The following is an 18,169-nucleotide window of genomic DNA, read 5'->3' as shown; positions in this document are numbered from 1 at the left end:
AGACCTACTGTTTCTGCCCTATAATCCTGCATATAATTAATTCATTGGAAAAATTAATTTGTATTTATTGCAAGTCAACTAAATTTTGCTATCGATGTGACTGAATTTAACACTTTCAAATAAGTGTCAGCACTTATAAAGGCGCATATTTTCACTGTAGGCACCAGTTGAATTGTGCAAAAGTGTTTATCATGGGAGAGATGCTGCATCGTATTCCTGCTTTACTGGTAGTTTGTTTTATCATAGAGTTAGAAACTCAATTTCCTTGAGTTTTTTTCATCTGATAAATAAAAACAATAACATCTACCTGGTGGGATTATTAATGAAATTAATATCATTAATTAAATGAAAATATATGTACCATACACTAGTACAACATCTGCCACCTGGTTTGTAGCACTCCGCCTTCTGGATTCAGGCAGCCTGGTGATTAAAAAATACATAGTAAAATGATGATTTATTTTCTTCTTGTTAATAAGGTTTTTAACTTCAATTTTTATTAGTCTTTAAGTTTGTGGTTGTTGCTTTTGATGATGGTAAGCTGTGATGTTCAGCAGTGCCACAGCGAAAATTCTTGTTTACATCCTGGAGAAATCCCGTGCTTCACACAAGAGGAATATAGGTCTTGATTCCTGTCAGGTTTTATAATACATGAAGGTTTTTGTTCTATTTTGGTCTCTAAATACTAATGTGATATGAATTTATCAATAAGGTAACTTCTAATTCTAGTTTAAGCTTTTCTAAGTTAACATTGTATTTATTTTAAAAGTTAACATAGTAAAAATGGCAATTTTGTGTAAATAATATCAGTTTTAGTAATGCTTTGATGATAAATGGATCTGATATAAAAGATAAAAACAAGTTTTGAATAGTACAACGTTATGTTTTTGGGTTTAAAATGTAACTGACTAATGATCTTGATGATGAGAAGTAGACATTTAATTTCTTACCATATACTCTATATTTTCTAATTTTGACATGCATCTAAGGTGATATTTTTAACAAAATTCAGTGGTATACATGTCCATCAAGTTGACTGGATAAAGAAGACATGGTATCTATATATGGTTGAATATTGCTCAGCCATACAAAATGAAATTTTACCATTTGCAACAACATGGATGGAACTAGAAGGTATTATGCTAAGTGAAATAAGTCAGACTGACAAAGACAATTAGCACATGATTTCACTTCTATGTGGAATTTAAAGAACAAAATAAACAAACACAGAAAACAGAAATAGACTTATAGTTACGGAGGACAAACTTATAGTGCCAGAAGGGAAGAGGGGTTGGGGTATAGGTGAAAAAGTTGAAGGGATTACTAAGTCCAAGTTAGTAGTTATAAAATAGTCACTAGTCACAAGGAGGTAAGTACGGCATAGAGTCTATAGTCAATAATATTATTATGATACTGTATGGTGCCAGGTATTAGACTTAGCAGGAGTATCACTTTGTAAGTTATATAAATGTCTAGGCAATACACTGTATATTTGCAACTAATATAATATTGAATGTCAGCTATAGTTGAAAAGAAAATAACATTAAAATAAAAAGATTTTAAAAAATCTTTTAAAGATTAAAGAGTATGTATGTGTTTATATGCATATATTATATAGTATAGCTATAGAGTTCATGTGTACACTTACTTAGTCAGGTCGAACTCCCATAACAGATATCACAGAGTGGTTTGCTTATACAGCAGACATTTATTTTCTTACAGTTCTGGAGACTGGAAGTCTGAGATCAGGGCTCTTGCATGCTCAGGATCCAGTGAGGACTTTCTTCCGGGTTTGCAGAATGCTGCCGTCTCACTTGTCCTCACTTAGAGGAAAGTGATAGAGAGCAAGTAAGCTCTCTGATATCTCTTCTGGTAAGGGTAGTCATCCCAAGACAAGATGGGATGTCCTGGCCCATCTAAACCTAATTCCTTGCTAAAGGTCCATCTCCAAATATTGTTCCATTGAGGATTAGTGCCTCAACATATGAATTTAATGAGGAAACAATTCAGTCCATGGTGTGTGTGTGTGTGTGTGTGTGTGTGTGTGTGTGTGTGTGCACGTGCCTTTAAGAAGTGAAGAATTTATTGAAAAATAATTAAATTAAAATCATCGTATTTTAGGATTGCTTCATAATTAGATATGTGAAAGAAAGATTTAGAATACTCTCCTTGAAAACATAGTAGAATTTTCTTTTATGTTGTTTTATTTTTGTCTCCAAGTTAAAACATTAGTGTACTTTTATTAGTATGTTAAGACTCACAGGAGATAGTTTTGTCACAATGATTTACTTGTTCTAGACATATCATTAAAAGGCAGCCAGTCGTTGTATTCCAGAGATTTTCAACCATGGGTGGAAATGAAGAAATCTATGAAAAATAGAATACACTGTGAAACACAATAATAGAAGCTCACAGTACTGAGGAAGCCTGTTGGAGAAACATTTAACTGTGTCTGAACACAATCAGCATAGATTTTCACTGTATTTCAAAGTGAAGTAGAGTTTAGCCACTCCACAAAAATGTGGAAGGATGTTCCAAACTAAAGACTCAGCATATACAGAAGTATAAATAAGGAATATGGGAGAATGTACTGATTCTAGAATATTTTAGTAATTTAGTCTATCTAGAGCTAAATTGGAAGTTACACTACAATACAAATTGAGATTCAAGAAAAATGAAGATTTTATATAATAGACCACTTTATTATATTATGGAATTTAGATTTCATTTCTCTGATAATTTCTAAAAGAAATTATCTAAGAATTTTCAGTTAGAGCCAGTGCTAAGATAGTGTAGGAGGAGTTAGGTGATGCATCTGGGAACATTTACTACACTCAACCAACTAGTTTTCTCCTTTCATAAAATGTTGTCTTTATAATATCTAAGCACTAAATTAAATTATACAATTTAAATATAGCAGAAAATCTTACATAACACATATGTAAGACATTGAGATGTAAACTATATTTAAAACAATAAGAATTTTTGGTAATCTATTTTAAAGGCTATTTCTTCATTATGTATACTATTACCAAATCCCTTCCTTTTTGTTTGACATGGTAACTTGTGGACTCCAATTCTTAGAAAATATAGTTTTCTACTTTTTGAGAACTTCCTTGAATGTCTTCATTTTGCTCTTCTAAAGAGCAAAGATGGATGAAAACTCACTTGTGTTTCTCACCAAATTATCTGGGAGATACTCATAAAAAAGTACTTACTATTTGAGATGGGTCTAAAACTTCCTCACAGTTTTAGCCCAATAAAATTCCCATCTTTGTTCTCCAAAACTTCCCACCCCCATATCTAGTCATTCTTTGCAAACCTCAAGAGAAGAAAAAGGTGGTGCAGAACACTTTCCCTTTAAATAAACTCAACCAATTGTGTGTCTTTTCTCTGGGCTTTCATTTGGAGCTCATTTCCTTATTAATAGAAGTATGCCTCTAGTCTTCCCTATCGTGTTGCTCATTACCTTTTCTAGCTAAAAAATTGTGGCACTAAGGCCAAGGTCATAGACCTCATCATGGCATTGTTACTTTAGGTTTTTTTAATTGTCTTTATTTACTGCCACCTTTTAAAAATATTTTTTTCAACAAATAACTTTCCATTTCTTATCTTCGCTGCATAGAACTACTAACTGCAAGTAGATTCTATTAATAAAGTTGTTAAGTTAGAGAAGAAACAACACACCAATTATTCAGTTCTAAAATTAATAGCAGTCATTTGAGAACATAGGGAAGAATTTTCGACCTTCCAGAAGAACATATCTAACAATTGGAAAATAGTGCCCTGACTATCTCAGTTCATTTCTTATTCTAACATGTAAAAGCAATTTGGTAATCTCATTACATCCTGCAGTTTATGAAGAAAATCCTACATTAAAAATTAATAGAGTTGCCATAATGGATTCAGTACTACTTGGATAATGAACAGGATTTTTTTTGTTTTCTATAAGGCACCCAGAAATTTGGATGATAAAAAAGTCATATTAAGTATTGGCAGAAGTTACTACTTTTTGAATAAATGCAAAAAACTTAATCTAAATGTGTATGTAGACTTAAATTTGACCTGAAACATGGAATGAACTATTCAAAAAAATTAAGGCTGATGATTATCTTCTTCATCAATCATATCTTTATCATTTATCAGTTATCATGCTTTTGAAAATTTTTAGAGACGTACATAGTAGAGAGTTCCTGGGCCTCCTAACTCATTTCCTCTTACTCCTGGGCATACAGTTAGACTACATTTCCCAACCTCATTTGCTAAATGGAACCGTGTGACTAAATTCTGGCCAATAAAATGTGGAACAATATGGTCTGCATCATTTCCTGTTCTGATTTAAACTTTTCCTCTGTTGGATGTGTGAAATGGCAAAAACCCAGGAAACCTTGGGAGCCATACATTGACAATTGTAGAAATACAATATAAAAAGAGTTTAGTCTTCTGAATCACAGCTTGGAAAATAGCTACCTAACTAGCAATACCCTCAATAAACTGCTATGTGAGCAAGAAATCTAGGGGCTTATCTACCATGTTAGTTAGTACCATTTCAACTAACATAGTTTGTCAATATTTTATTAGTATAAAATAACAAATGACATAATAATCATTTTAGAACCTTTTCTCATTATGTTGCAATATTTCCCAGTTTGTCATTTTTAAAACAGAATTCAAGGTAGAATAATTTTATGATTAAACTACTATCTTTGACAAAATATTTACACCATTTTAGATTGCTGTGATGGCCAACAGAGTCTCTTTCCTTATTGGAATAAAAAAAGAAAAAAATAGAGTGATTGTTTCCTGCAAACTTTATGTCTACTTCCCTCTTTTATTTTTTTCAAATCCATTTCCTATCTCAGCTAGATGCACATAACTTCCAGAAATGCCAAAGTCTGACATTAATCCTCAATTATCAGGATGATTCTTTGTATTGGAGTTGAAAGATGGCAGAACATGCCACACATAATTATGCTACTTTGTTGCAAGGATTATTTGAGCAAAAAGCACTTAAAAAAAAAACAACAGTGCAAAAAAGGACATCCTAGTTTCCTCTTTTCTTCCTGGAAGCAGGAGATAAAAACTCTCATGTGAAAGATGCTCTTATTGCACAAGGAGAAAAAAAAATCTTTAATAGGGAGTCAAAGCCAAAACAATTTTATACAAACAGGCCTTGTTAAAAATAATTCTTATCTCTCTTTAGCCCCGCCACAAAGTTTAGTTATTTTCTACAGCACGCTCTCTCTCTCTCTCCCTCTCTCTCTCCCTCTCTCTCTCTCTCTTTCTCTCTCTCTTTCTGCAACTTAACGTGGAAGCATTTAGGTTCTGTCATTCCTTTGGGTCTTCATTTCTTTATGAGGGCTCCCGTGACATGTAAACTTTATATAACTATGTATGCTATCTCCTGTTAATCTGTCTGATGTCATTTAATACTTAAGTCTAGCCAAAAACCCCTAAAAGGAGAGAGGGAAATGTTTACCTCCCCTACAAAATTGAATCAGGTAGAAAAACTTTTGCTTCATCTGATCAAATATTGGGGAACACAACTTTATAATGTAAGATTTCTGTTTTTTGTAGGATGTGAGAGGAGGATGCTCATGAGATACACATGGAGGGCAGTCATCTAAGATAAGTAGCATAATGAGCTGAGGTTTGGTATTTACAACTCAAGAATGTCAGAATTTCAATACTGATGTTTTTGATTCCTTAGGAAAAACTAGTTTTCAACATATGACTAAGTATTAAAGAGAAGTTCTAAAGTATTCATTTGTTTTAGAATCTTGAACTGGATTATTAACCTAAACTCCTCCCTTGACAGAATTATCTTATTTTTGAAATGGCCAGTCATTAAATCTTTAAATCTCAGAATAAAATGGTTAGGTTAGGTTAGGCTGCTGTAAAAAGACACCCTTAAATTTTAATGGTTTAAAAAACAAAGAAACAAGTATGTTGGGCTCATGTGACAGTCTCAAATGTGGGGTTCAGCTTGATGGTGGCTCTTCTGCATGCTGTTCTTCCAAGCTGTCTTTCAGGGACTTAGGCTAATTTAGCGCCTTTTATCTTTAGCAGTTTGTTTCAGAAGAAGTTCAATCATTGCCATTTCAGTCCATGGAAAAGGAAAAGGGGCAGAAGTCCACATGCAGAGATTTTTTGAATCAAGTGAGGTGAAAGTTTCAAATTTTATATCAGCTCGCATTTTATCTTGAAAATGTAGGCAAATGTCCACACTTGACTTTGAAAAGGCGGAGGAATGCTATTGCTTGTTAGGCAGCCATGTTTAAGTTCCACTTCTTTTACTGAGGAAAAGGGAAAATGGTGTTTGTAGAGAAGGAGCACATTAAATGTGCAATTTTAGACACATTATAGGTTTGATTGCTAGAGATATTCTAAAATAAGTGAGCTTCTATTTAGATATAATATTGAGTAAATGAATTATGTAATAGTACAGAAACATTTTTAAATATATATTAAGGAAATAGAATCCATTCTTCTTAAAATAATAAGAGAATTAATACTTTTTTTCCTTTGAATTCAAAACAAATATCAGATGAACATTTATGGATGTTTTAAATCATTTCAAATTATTTCAGCTTATCAAGTCTTGATATCACACATTCCAAATTAAAGCTTTCTGGACTTCAAGCTAAAGTTTGGCTATTTGATTACAATTAATTGCTTTCTCCATTTTCCAGAGAAGTCTAATCGTCTTCATCACAAAAGTAAAAGAAAAATAAAGTGAAAAATAAAACATGGCAGAGTGTAAGTAAGAGTTATGAGATGTAAACTAGTTTTGTGGAAGCTATCAAAAAGACTTGAGAGGTGGCATTTACTATTATGCAAACCATTTTCCAATGTATCTGTCCTACCTAGACAGAGAAACAAAATCCATTGTTATTTTTATAAAATTAAAAACATTTAAACATTGAAATGCTGATGCTTTCTAAAATAATAATACACATCATAGTAAATACTTTAATATTCACTAAAGAAGAAAAACCTGTTGGGTTGCCAACTAACTTTTTGGTGACAGATAATTAGTAGGTCAGCTTACCAAAGCAAAAGTAGCAATACAACAGGAAACCAAACCTTCCTTTTACGTACTTAATTATTATGTCTGTTTTCATATTTAAAAACTTCCTTTCTGCTAATGGGTCTTTGAAAAATAAATACATAAGTAAACAAACAACCAAACAAACAATGAAGTTGGTAGAATTAGTCAAGGATTTACAAAGACCACCTTAAATATTAAATGAACTAATTTAGCTTGTCAAGAGTAGACAGAAATTTCTGACATTATTTTTCTTGTTTATAATTTATAATATTGGAACATTTAAATGTTTAGGGAAAAGATTTGATTTTTGTCTTTTCTCAAATCCTGTGAACTAAAGTTGCTTCCTGATAGTCTGGCTTCAAGTAATTAATTTTCAGTGTAGGAGGAATCTCTTAATGGGAAAGCTATTTGCCCATACAGATATGTTTACTTTTATAATGGCCAGATTTATAGTAATTCTTAAGATAAGTATGCACTTGATTCTCTTTGGTTCCTACAGCAGGCAGTTGTCATAGTTCAAACAGACTCATCTTGTTTAATTTCATGACCTCTTCTAACCAATATTTACTTAAGCCATTTAATTAGATTAAATCAAGAATCAAGACATTATTTGCTTTATCTGTCATTAAATGAACATCTACATTTTACAGGACACACTGAGTTCTGCTTAAAACTTTTGAAATATACTAACTCTTCAGACTGTATAATATTTATTTATATAATTGTAAATAACATTCACATTATTTAGAAGCATACACAAATCCACAATTTCAAAATTGTAACAAATATTTATTTTAATGCATCATTTCCATTTTATTTTGTTCTTTCAGTTTTCCTTTTTGACAAATGAGGAAATATCAGTAATTTCAGTGACTTAGAGTTTGCCTGCCCAGATAATTATTTCTTTATTTTTCACTCTTCCCTTTTCTTGAAACAAATTTCTTAAGAAGTTAACGGCATTTTCTTTATCTTTTGTTATTGAAACACCACTTCTTTCTCAAAATCATCTCCAGGTGGCATCAATTTTTTTTCTACAATGAATTAAGTATTTGCCCCTCCCTCCCATAAATAAGCAATAATTTCAAGTTACCACCATTCAGGCAAATAAGTTTCTTTATGTCTACATAATCTCATATCTTAATTTGAACCATTTTCCTCAATTTGATTTTCACTGGAAGTAGGGGAAATAGGTTAATCTTACTCATCAACATTCTGTTCTTAGAGGCGTATCATATAATGGATGAAATATACCATGAGGATCATTTAGTCAGCATAATAATTTAATACATGATTTTTCTAATATTCTTACTACCATGTCAAGTGCTCGTTTTTAAAAACTTACAGTTGTGAGGAATTCACCCCTTAATGTTTGGATAGCTGAGAAAGTTGGAAAGTCAGTTCTTCGGCTGAGATTATTATGACTGTATTTATTCTCTTACATTATTTTCTGTACACTTTTCTCTGAGTCTTCATCAATTTTAGCATTCTCTCCCTCTTTTAAGTAGTATGACTGTGTAGTGGAGGAAAGGTAACTTTCCCTGTACCCTTCTGAGTTCTTAGCTGAGACTCTGTAATAAAAAACAGATTAACAAGAGAAAAAAAAAACACAAGTTTGTTAACATGTATACTTTATGTATACATGGGAGATACCTAGGAAAAATCAGGAACTCAAAGAGTTGGCTTAAATTTTGGTAAATTGTATAAGATACTGTATTCAGGATTAAATATTATCTTAATAGAGAAAGGGAAGGGGATATAAGCCTCTTATTAGAGTAAATAGCTCTTTGTAAAGATAAATGGTTTCTTAAAAGAGTAGATGGGAGATATGATAGATTGCGGCAAAGTTTATCTGACTGTCCTGTACACTTCTAGTGCAGTCTCCTGTGATAAGAATCAATCTTTGCTAGTTGATGAAGCTCCTAGGGAGAGAGAGTCTATGACAATTGAGTTCTTTTTGGAGGATCTGTCTTTAGGTAGATGAGAGTTCAGAGAAAACTTTGCCCTGATTTTGCTGTTTTCTAAGTGCCTACAGTTCAAAATAAGCAATATACCAAAGTGGCATATTTTGGGGTGGCACGTCCTAAACTTCTACTGTTGTATTTTAGGGTAGTATATTCTGCTACTCTTCAGTTGAAATTGAGCTAAACTCTTTGATTAAGACAGATGTGACAAATAATGCTTTCTTATTTATTATTAGACGGTATCTCAGCAAGGATTGTGCTTAGGGGGAAAGAGAACCCTTGTGTACCTTGTAGTGTCTGCCACTGATGTGGAAGAAAAAAGTCATATCAACTATGTAGTTGCTGACCTGAGAGAAATATTAATTGGAGTTTCTCATACTAGTTAAAATATCCTATTTTGTATGGGACTCTTTTACATTATAATCATATTTAAATAATGGTGTACTATAACCCTCAAGATTTTCTTATTCATTTTTTATCTCCACATAAATGCATATGTATTAAATCTATTTATTTATCTTTGATATAATATTGCAATATACATTAATATCTACATTAATATATATGAAAGTTCTATATTGATATCTTTTAAATTTCATCTTTATTTCCCCAGACTGCTTTTTGTAAATGTTTATAAATACTTTGAATTTAAGTTATATATTTCAAAATACTAATATTAGTTTTTAACTTTAATCTCCTAATGTCCTGTGTTAGTTCAGATCTGTCCTCTAACTATTAGACATCAAAATGAGATTTAACAAGCAAATATTTTGTTAGGTGATATTCCTGTGTAAGAGAAATGATTAAAGAAGCAGGGTAAACCTTCAAACCACATGCATTCTGACCCCAAGCGGAAAAAGAGAGAGAGAACAATCCCACCCTGCTGTGTCTTTGAAGTGATTACTCTGTCATTTAAGTGAGGTTCTGCATGATGATCAGGGAGTCCTAAATTCATAGTGAGATGTCAGATAAGTCGCGTGTCTACTAGGAAGGTACCTGCCTTAACATCTCTGTTTTTCTCCTTCATTATATGTAAGGAGCCCTTAGGAAGCATGATCTTGACATAAACACAGTGGTCAATTTCGGAGGACAGCAACAGGGACCTTGATCAAAGTGCTTCCTATAGTTGGAGATCTGTGAGGCACAGTCTCATTGCTGCCATAAGTCCATACCTGATGAGAGGTTTTCAGCCAATTATCCATTTAGATCTTTTGGAAATAGTTGTGCCGTCATAATCAGAAAATGTATTTTATATATCTTTCATTTAATCCAAACAGAAATATCAAAATTCTAATAGTAATTCAAACACATAATATTACTTTAAAATAAAGGGACTCTTTGTAGGTCAAGTTAGCATTTGGAAAAATGACAATTCCTCTCCATCTCAGGATGATAGACTAAGACTGGTACACACTGGGATTCACTTGTCATCTGTGTTAGAGGTAAATATCATGGAAAGGTCAATACATCTGGAATAGATCATACAGTCTAAATGCAAATATTAATTTTGAATGGGGAATACAGTATCTTACACAATTTACCAAAATTTTTATTAAAGACAGTTATTTACAACTTTTCCAAATAAATGTGCTAGCAATATACACATACCTTTAATATTTATTTAAAATGGAAATGTATCAACATTGATTATTAAATTTTGCATATATAGTGCCACATTTATGTCCATTTTTAAGGATTCATATATTTTAAAAATACATTTTCTATAAAAACAAATTTAAAACTTGTATTTTTATATGTAGAAAAGAGGCAAATGTACCTAACATATTTTTATTAACCTCTTGAACTAGTTGACATTTTGCGAACTTTTAGTAAAAATATTGAGTCATTTTCAATTTCTAGTATTATTCAAACATAATACATCAGATCCAAAATAAGAATACTATACAGAGAAGTATCTTAACATTTTTTTAAAATTCAAATCCCCTGAAGAAAATAATCTTATCAGTTCCCTCTTACAGTAAAAATTCACCCTTTGCTCATTAATGTGAATCCGTCATGTAACAAATGAAAATGCAAAAATTTTATACAGTTTATATTTAAAAATATGTTTTTAGAGTCACTTTATAGTGAACAATAAAAATAGAATTGATTTTAAAAAGAATTTTAAAGGACGTAACCATCCACTTGCTGAAATGCAAAAACAGAAGAAAAGCATAATTACAATCCAGAAATTCAAATTCATATACTATGAAAAAGGAAAACAATTTTATAGCAATGGCCAAGGAAATGCTGAATGAGCGGTTCTAGTTAACATCTCATTATTCAAGAGATTTAAAATGGCCCTATACACTGAGGAACATTGCCATCATTCTTATATAAACCACACACATTTGGACTTAGGGATTTGTAATCAGTAAGTACAATAGGTCAGGGAGAACTATTGGTCTTGATTTTAAAGAATGAAAAAAAGCTATTGGTAAGCTATTACTATAATATAAAATAAATGCACAAGCAGAGAGCATCACTTGTTTGCTAAGATTATTTTCTATTTTAATTTAAATTTAGTGTCCAATCTGAGAGATGACTTTACCTGAAGATAAACTTTACTGTCTTTTTATGGCACTACTAAAATCTTACTACAAAGATAGTAAATTTTGCCTCTTTAACTATTGAAAAAGTGACCTTTTATGAATGATATTCCTAGGTCTGGCCTCATGAACCTACTAAATCAGAATCTTTAAGTATGATGCAAAAAATCTGAAAATTTTAATAAATTCTTCAGCTAATTCTTATAGTTTTAAAGTTTGAGAGCCAATGACGAAGAGAGAGTAGATAAACTCTATTGAGAACAATAAATGAAACAAACACATACACATCCTTAATGACAGATGTAGCTTTCATATCATTTTCTGAACTTGAGGAATTGTGTATGACTCCAGGGCTTCTGTTTTCTTGTCTTCAAGATGAAAAAACTTCATGGATCTGAAAAGAAGCAAAACTTTTCACAATAGTAAGCACAATTTTGAAATGATGTAAAAAGCAGTGTCTACGCATTTGATCCTTTATTAATTTTTTTCCTACAATCCATCTTAAGAATTGCAGGATAGCTTGTATCTCTTTTCTTCTTCCTCTCTAATTGAAACTGTTTTACTCAGTTAAAGATGAAAAAGTAAATCACCCTGTTGAAATTACTCCAAGCTTACAAATAATAGGAGTTCTAGTTGGTGTTTTTTCCTATCCATTTTCATTAAATTCCCTCATAGTAGATATTAAAATAGTTTCTTACTTGGTGCTGATTTGCAAATTCATATTGAATGCAAACATGTCAAAATAAATTAGAGTTTCCTCTCAGTAGAAGGAAAGTGATAGACCCTGATTGAACCTCAATGTAGTTTTATAACATCTATTTACAAACCCTTTTATACACTAAACTACATAACATTTAAAATCAATAGGAGCTTTATGTGACACATAACATTTACTTTTATTGTTACTTCATGAACCCAACAGTAAAGTATATTTTTAATTGTAGAATAATTGTTTCATCTATCTATGTAAAATGTAAAAACTGAGTCTAACATTGGAAGATTGCAAATTCTGTTATTTTAATACAGACATTATTCAGATGACAAAGACGTTTAAAAATATTTAATTGAGAGAGATTTATTATAGTCTATATTTTCAAAAAATAATCAATTTGAAATGATAAACAGATACCTATGAATTAGTTTATACATCCATGATAAACTAATGTGGTAGTGTTTTGCATATAAATTCTATAGCAGTTAACTTACCTGGGTTGTACTTTACCTGCAAAGATTTCTTTCTAAACACCATAAACAAAGATTTCTTTCCAAACACCATAAACAGGTCAACTTGGATTTGAAATTAATTTCAGGTTGAGTTATTGTTTACTCTATATTTCTAATAAACGTGTGCCAACTTAAATGTAATTGATAACTACGTGCTGAATCTGACTAAAAATTCAGTTATTGTAACAAAAGTGATTCCTTCCCACCCCCACCCTCAGGAAATACTAAATATTCAATTCTGGAAGGCTTCTCCTCCTCATATAAGGATGTTTTAATAACATTTCTTCAAAATTAATGCATCTTACTTTTAACTTTTAGTCATAATTTTTGCCTTATAGGAATCTCTTCCCACTATTCTATACCAACCAAGACCTGTATTCTGTGTCCTACCTTAGATAAACCTGAAGAAACTTTAAAATCATAAATACTTATGAATGCCCAAAGAGCCACATCCATGATAAAAGACATTTATAGTATACAATGTTTCTTCAAACAGTTAAATTAGACATACAATTAGCAATTGTAAGTAAGTAAATCATTAAAGTTTTATCTACCCATCATGGTTCACTGAGAATAGAATGGTTTGTGAGCCTCTAGGAATAAATCCAGAGCTAACTCCTTCTCACCCATTCTTTGTTTCACCTATTGTCTACAACTTAGTTGTCCTCTGTTTTTCCCTTTTGATAAGATGGATGGCCTGGCATACTATGGGTAGTCGAAAAATAGTTAATATACATTTAATGAGAACATAAATATTAAATATGTAATAAATGAATGAATGTTAATTCTGTTAAAGCAGTTTGCAAGGAAATTATTAAGGCCTTTTTCAAGTATTTCAACAACCAACCATTACAAGAAATTGCTGCCCCTGAAGCAAGTGCTCAACATCATACTTATTGCTTTCTTCTTTGTTTCTACTGTGCTGCTGTGCCTCCTCTCTAAATATTACTAAAGTTCCTTTTTCCTTAGACTTCTAACATCTGACTGAAGTTGTGATTTCTCAATCTGTTCTGATTCTTTCTCTTTTTTTTTCTATTAGTGGTAAGAGAAAATGAGCAGTCAAGATTTTTATTTCAAATAAACAGATACTACAGTTATAGCTATCACAGAAAACTGAAAGCAGTTAGGATGGGATGTGATCAACTTCCCTTTATCTATGTTGAATTTAAGATGTGTGCCACATCCAAGCAAAAATATCCAGAAAGCAACTGAATAATTTCAATGTGCTCAAACTATACAAAGCAGCTTTACAACAGTCCCACTAATATGAGGCAATATAACACTACGGTTTGAGACCTGATTATGGAGCCAAATTGCCTGGACTTGAATCTTTGCACACCTGTAACCTTGGGCAAGTTAACTTTGACTCAGCTTCCTTTATCTAATATAGATAAAACACTGCTTACTCAAAGATTTTTGAGTAAATTCTGTAACATGCTTAGAATGCCATACATCATGTTAACTGCTATACATAAATGTGTACCCCTGGTTGAAATAAAAAGGTATTCTACTTCCAAATTATCACAAATACTATTATTTTCTGAGTCGTGTTCCATGAAAGGTGGAAGCAAATGTAACTCGCTTCACGAGGAGCAGGGGACTGTAAGTAGCGGATTTCAAAGAAGCAGATTTCAAAGGCAATTTCCTAATCCTTAAAATACAGCTATTTATGACACAGTTTTTAGTGATCCACACAGTCTGAGCTTAACTGTAATTCAACAGATGCAGTTTCCTAACCAATAGACTATAATTTATTCTACAGTAAACCACCTCACACTTTTCAACAAGAAAAACACCAAATCTGAATAATAAAGACATCACCCAGTGAATTAGGAAAGTTGATTTTCTTTAAATATTTCTTGGGAGAAAGGGACACCTACTCGATTAGAGTTCTTTTATTTTATTTTTTCAAAACTATCATGTAATGAATCCATAGGGAATGGGCTCCAGCAGCTCAGGTTCCTTTCCATTCATTCTCACAAAATGTGCTTCTCTAGGTGGAGCAGATTGGCACTTCAGTCAAAGCCAGGTATGTTTCTCTTTGGCTTCCTTCCTTTTTTGATCATTTTCCTTCACATATTTCAGGAAGTGATCACAGCTATTAGAGCAATTAATATGCTCAATATGTACATTAATTCTCTTGGCAAGAATCTTGCCCTTAATTTGTTCAATTACAACAATGCCAACTGCATGCCGGGTAACATTGTAAACTCTTCCAGTTTTGCCATGGTAACTTTTGTGGGGCATTCCTTTTTGAACAGTGCCCATTCTCTTGAGGTCTACAATACCATCTTTCTTGTAGATTCACATGTATGTGGCCAGAGAAAAAGCTCATTGTTTTCTAAAAGGCCTAGAGAACATATAGCGAGCGGGCGCCTTTCCTCCTTCCCTTTGTGTTGGTCATTTTGGCAAATTACTGTAAGATGGCAGTTTTGGCCAAAAGGCTGCTCTGATCTCTGAGCAAGATATTTAACACTTAGAACCTCACTTCCTCATCTTGAATATTAGAATAAGGATATCAATCTTGTGTTGCTTTTGATAGAATTAAATGTGCATTTGCTAGGATAGTAAGCATAGTGAGCATATGTCTGATTTCTTTTTGTAGATTTTTAAAACTCTGTGTTAAGTTAGAGGTTCTTAAGCAAAAACACTTCAAATCCCTTTTGGAAGTGTTTTATATTCATAGCAAAATTGAGCAGAAGATACAGAGAATTCCTATATACTCCCTGCCCTATAGGAACCCATAGCTTTCCTCACTATCAACATCTTGCACCAGAGTGGTACATTTGTTACAATCAGTGAACCTACAATGAGACGTCATAACCCAAAGTTCATGCTTTACATTAGTGTTCACTCCTGATGTACATTCTGTGGGTCTGATTAATGTGTAATGACATAATTCCAATATTATAGTATCATATAGATTAGTTTCTCTGCTCTAAAAATCCTCTGTGCTCCGGCTATTCATCTCTCCCTTCTTCACTAACCCCTGATCTTTTTACTGTGTTCATAGTTTTACCTTTTCCAGAATGTTGGAACCATACAATATGTAGCCCTTTTGATCTCTCTTTGAAAACCAATTTAGTAGATGAAAGTGGTGGTGAAAAGGACTATTAGACCTGATTCAGCACCATGAAGCTTTAAACATTCACTGTCGATGTCCAGGGATGAATAATGAAAATACACACATAACCGAGGTAGACAGCAGAGGAGTGCCAATTTGTTAATGAAAAATAAGAAATTTTTGTTCCAGTGACCAGACTAACCAGCACATTCACGGCCTATAAGACATTCTTAGATGACAAGTCACATTATCATCAAAGTCATTTTCTATATTTCCCATGAGACATCCCTATCCTTTATCATTTTGTTTTAGGTAAGCTTACCCCTGTAGTGCAGGCTTCATAGTGGAGAATTCCCACAATTTTTGTATGTCTGGAAAAGTCTTGATTTCTCCTTCATTTATAAAGGAGAGCTTAACTGGATACATTATCCTTGGCTGGTAGTCCTTTTCATTTAATAGTTTATTTCATTCCACTCCTTTCTGGCTTGTAAGGTTTGTGCTGAGAAGTCTGATGATAATCTAATGGGTTTTCCTTTATAAGTTACCATCTTCTTTTCCCTGGCTGCCCTGAGAATTCTATCTTTCTCATTGATTTTTGATAACTTTAATACAATGTGTTTTGGAGAAAGCCTTTTTGGGTTGAGATAATTGGGTGTTCTGCTGACTTCTTGAATTCCAAGCTCCAGCTCATTGCTTAGATTAGGGAAATTCTCATCAATTATTTGTCTGAAAATGCTTTCTAATCCCTGCTCCTTTTCCTCCCCTTTGAGAATGCCCATTATTCTCATGTTTCCTCTCCTGATGGTATCAGCTAGTTCTTATATTTCTCTTTCATTATTTTTCATTCTTCGGTTTCTCTTCTTCCTTCTGTGTTATTTCCAGATTTCTGTCCTCACTATCACTGATCCTTTCCTCCATTTGGTCGACTCTATTTCCCAAGCTTGCTATTTCATTTTTCAACTCTTACAGTGTGTTCTTTAACTTCAGAAGGCCTATTTGGTTCTTTTCAGGGTTTCAATCTCCTTGCTAAAGAACTCATTCTGGTCTATGGCCATGCTACCCTGAATAAGCCTGATCCTGTATGATCTCGGAAGCTAAGCAGGGTCAGGCCTGGTTAGTACTTGGATGGGAGATCACCTAGGAAGACCAGATGCTGTAGGCATAAAAAGCCTTTTTAAAAAGGGATTATAAGATGACAAGGTCCTTGCAATCTTTGAGGTAACCAAGGGTTGCCTTGCAAAAAAAAATACTCATCATTCTGCTCATTTAGTTGTTTTTTCAATTCCTGAAATTGTTGATATGATTCGTTTCTGATCTCTTTGAGTGTTTTCAGAAGTACCATCCTGAATTCTTTGTCATTTAAATTGCATATTTCTACGTCTGTAAGCTTCTTTTCTGGAGATTTTTCTCTCTTTCTGAGATGCCTTGTCACCTTGGTTGTTCATGGTGTTTAATGGACTATTTTTACGCCTGGGTGTTAATGGAAGTGTATTCTGCTTTTTTTTTTTTTCCAGAAACAAGATTTATTATATAATGGTCCCTAGACTGTTGCAAAGAATATGTTTTTCTTTGGGTTTCCAGAAGGTGAGATCTAAGCCTCTTGGGTCTCTGCTTTACATAAAGTCTTAATAATGTCTTTTTTCCTTATAGATGTTTAATCGCACTCGCTGCCCTCAGTCTCAGTTCCTCAGTCAGTGTTAGCGACAGTTTCAGTAGCATTTGCTCAGAATCCCCTGGGGCTCCGTGGTATTCCTTCTCGAAAGGTATGAGGTGAGGGGCTTTCTGTGTATTGGGGAATGGAGGCTGTGTCTCAGCCTTGGTTTTGCAACAGTGACTGGTAAAAATCAACTATTGTTTCTCTGTCATCCCTGCTTTTATGCTATCCCCACTTCTCTGCTTTCTGCCCTGATGACTGGGTACTGTCGCCAGCCGTAGTACCCACAGCTCTCAATGCACCTTTTCCCCTGCCCCTCCTCCTACAGAGAGCTCCACCTGGGAGAGGCAGCTTCTTTATTTCTCTCAGTCCACTGCCCCACACCCAGGGTTCTGACCTGTAGTAGCTCTCATGCACAGATCCCAAGCTCAGACATGCTGGTGTAGTTTGGGTGTTTTTATTGAGTTTTAGATGTTCACCTTATTTTTGTTTTAAGGGGAAAGAACTGGGGATGTCTCTCACTCTGCCATGACATCACTCCAGTAATAAATTTTTTAATATTATTTTTTATAACTCTTTAAGTTGGTGGTTGTTGTTTTGATGATGATGATATGTGATTCTTGTCTTACATCCTGGAGAAATTCCATGCTTCATACAAGAAGAATA

The 18,169-nt window shown here is 33.1% G+C and overlaps 1 pseudogene; it reads left to right on the top strand.

The window, feature by feature from the left end:
• The first annotated feature begins 16,892 nt into the window (after positions 1 to 16,892).
• Positions 16,893 to 17,011, top strand: LOC120623180 (uncharacterized; annotated as a pseudogene).
• Positions 17,012 to 18,169: the final 1,158 nt, after the last annotated feature.

Source organism: Pteropus medius, unplaced genomic scaffold (genome assembly GCF_902729225.1).
Source record: "Pteropus medius unplaced genomic scaffold, Ma_sr-lr_union100, whole genome shotgun sequence".
NCBI classification, from domain to species: domain Eukaryota; kingdom Metazoa; phylum Chordata; class Mammalia; order Chiroptera; family Pteropodidae; genus Pteropus; species Pteropus medius.
The sequence above is the reverse complement of the archived record's forward strand: the minus strand, read 5'-3'. Positions and strand labels throughout refer to the sequence as shown.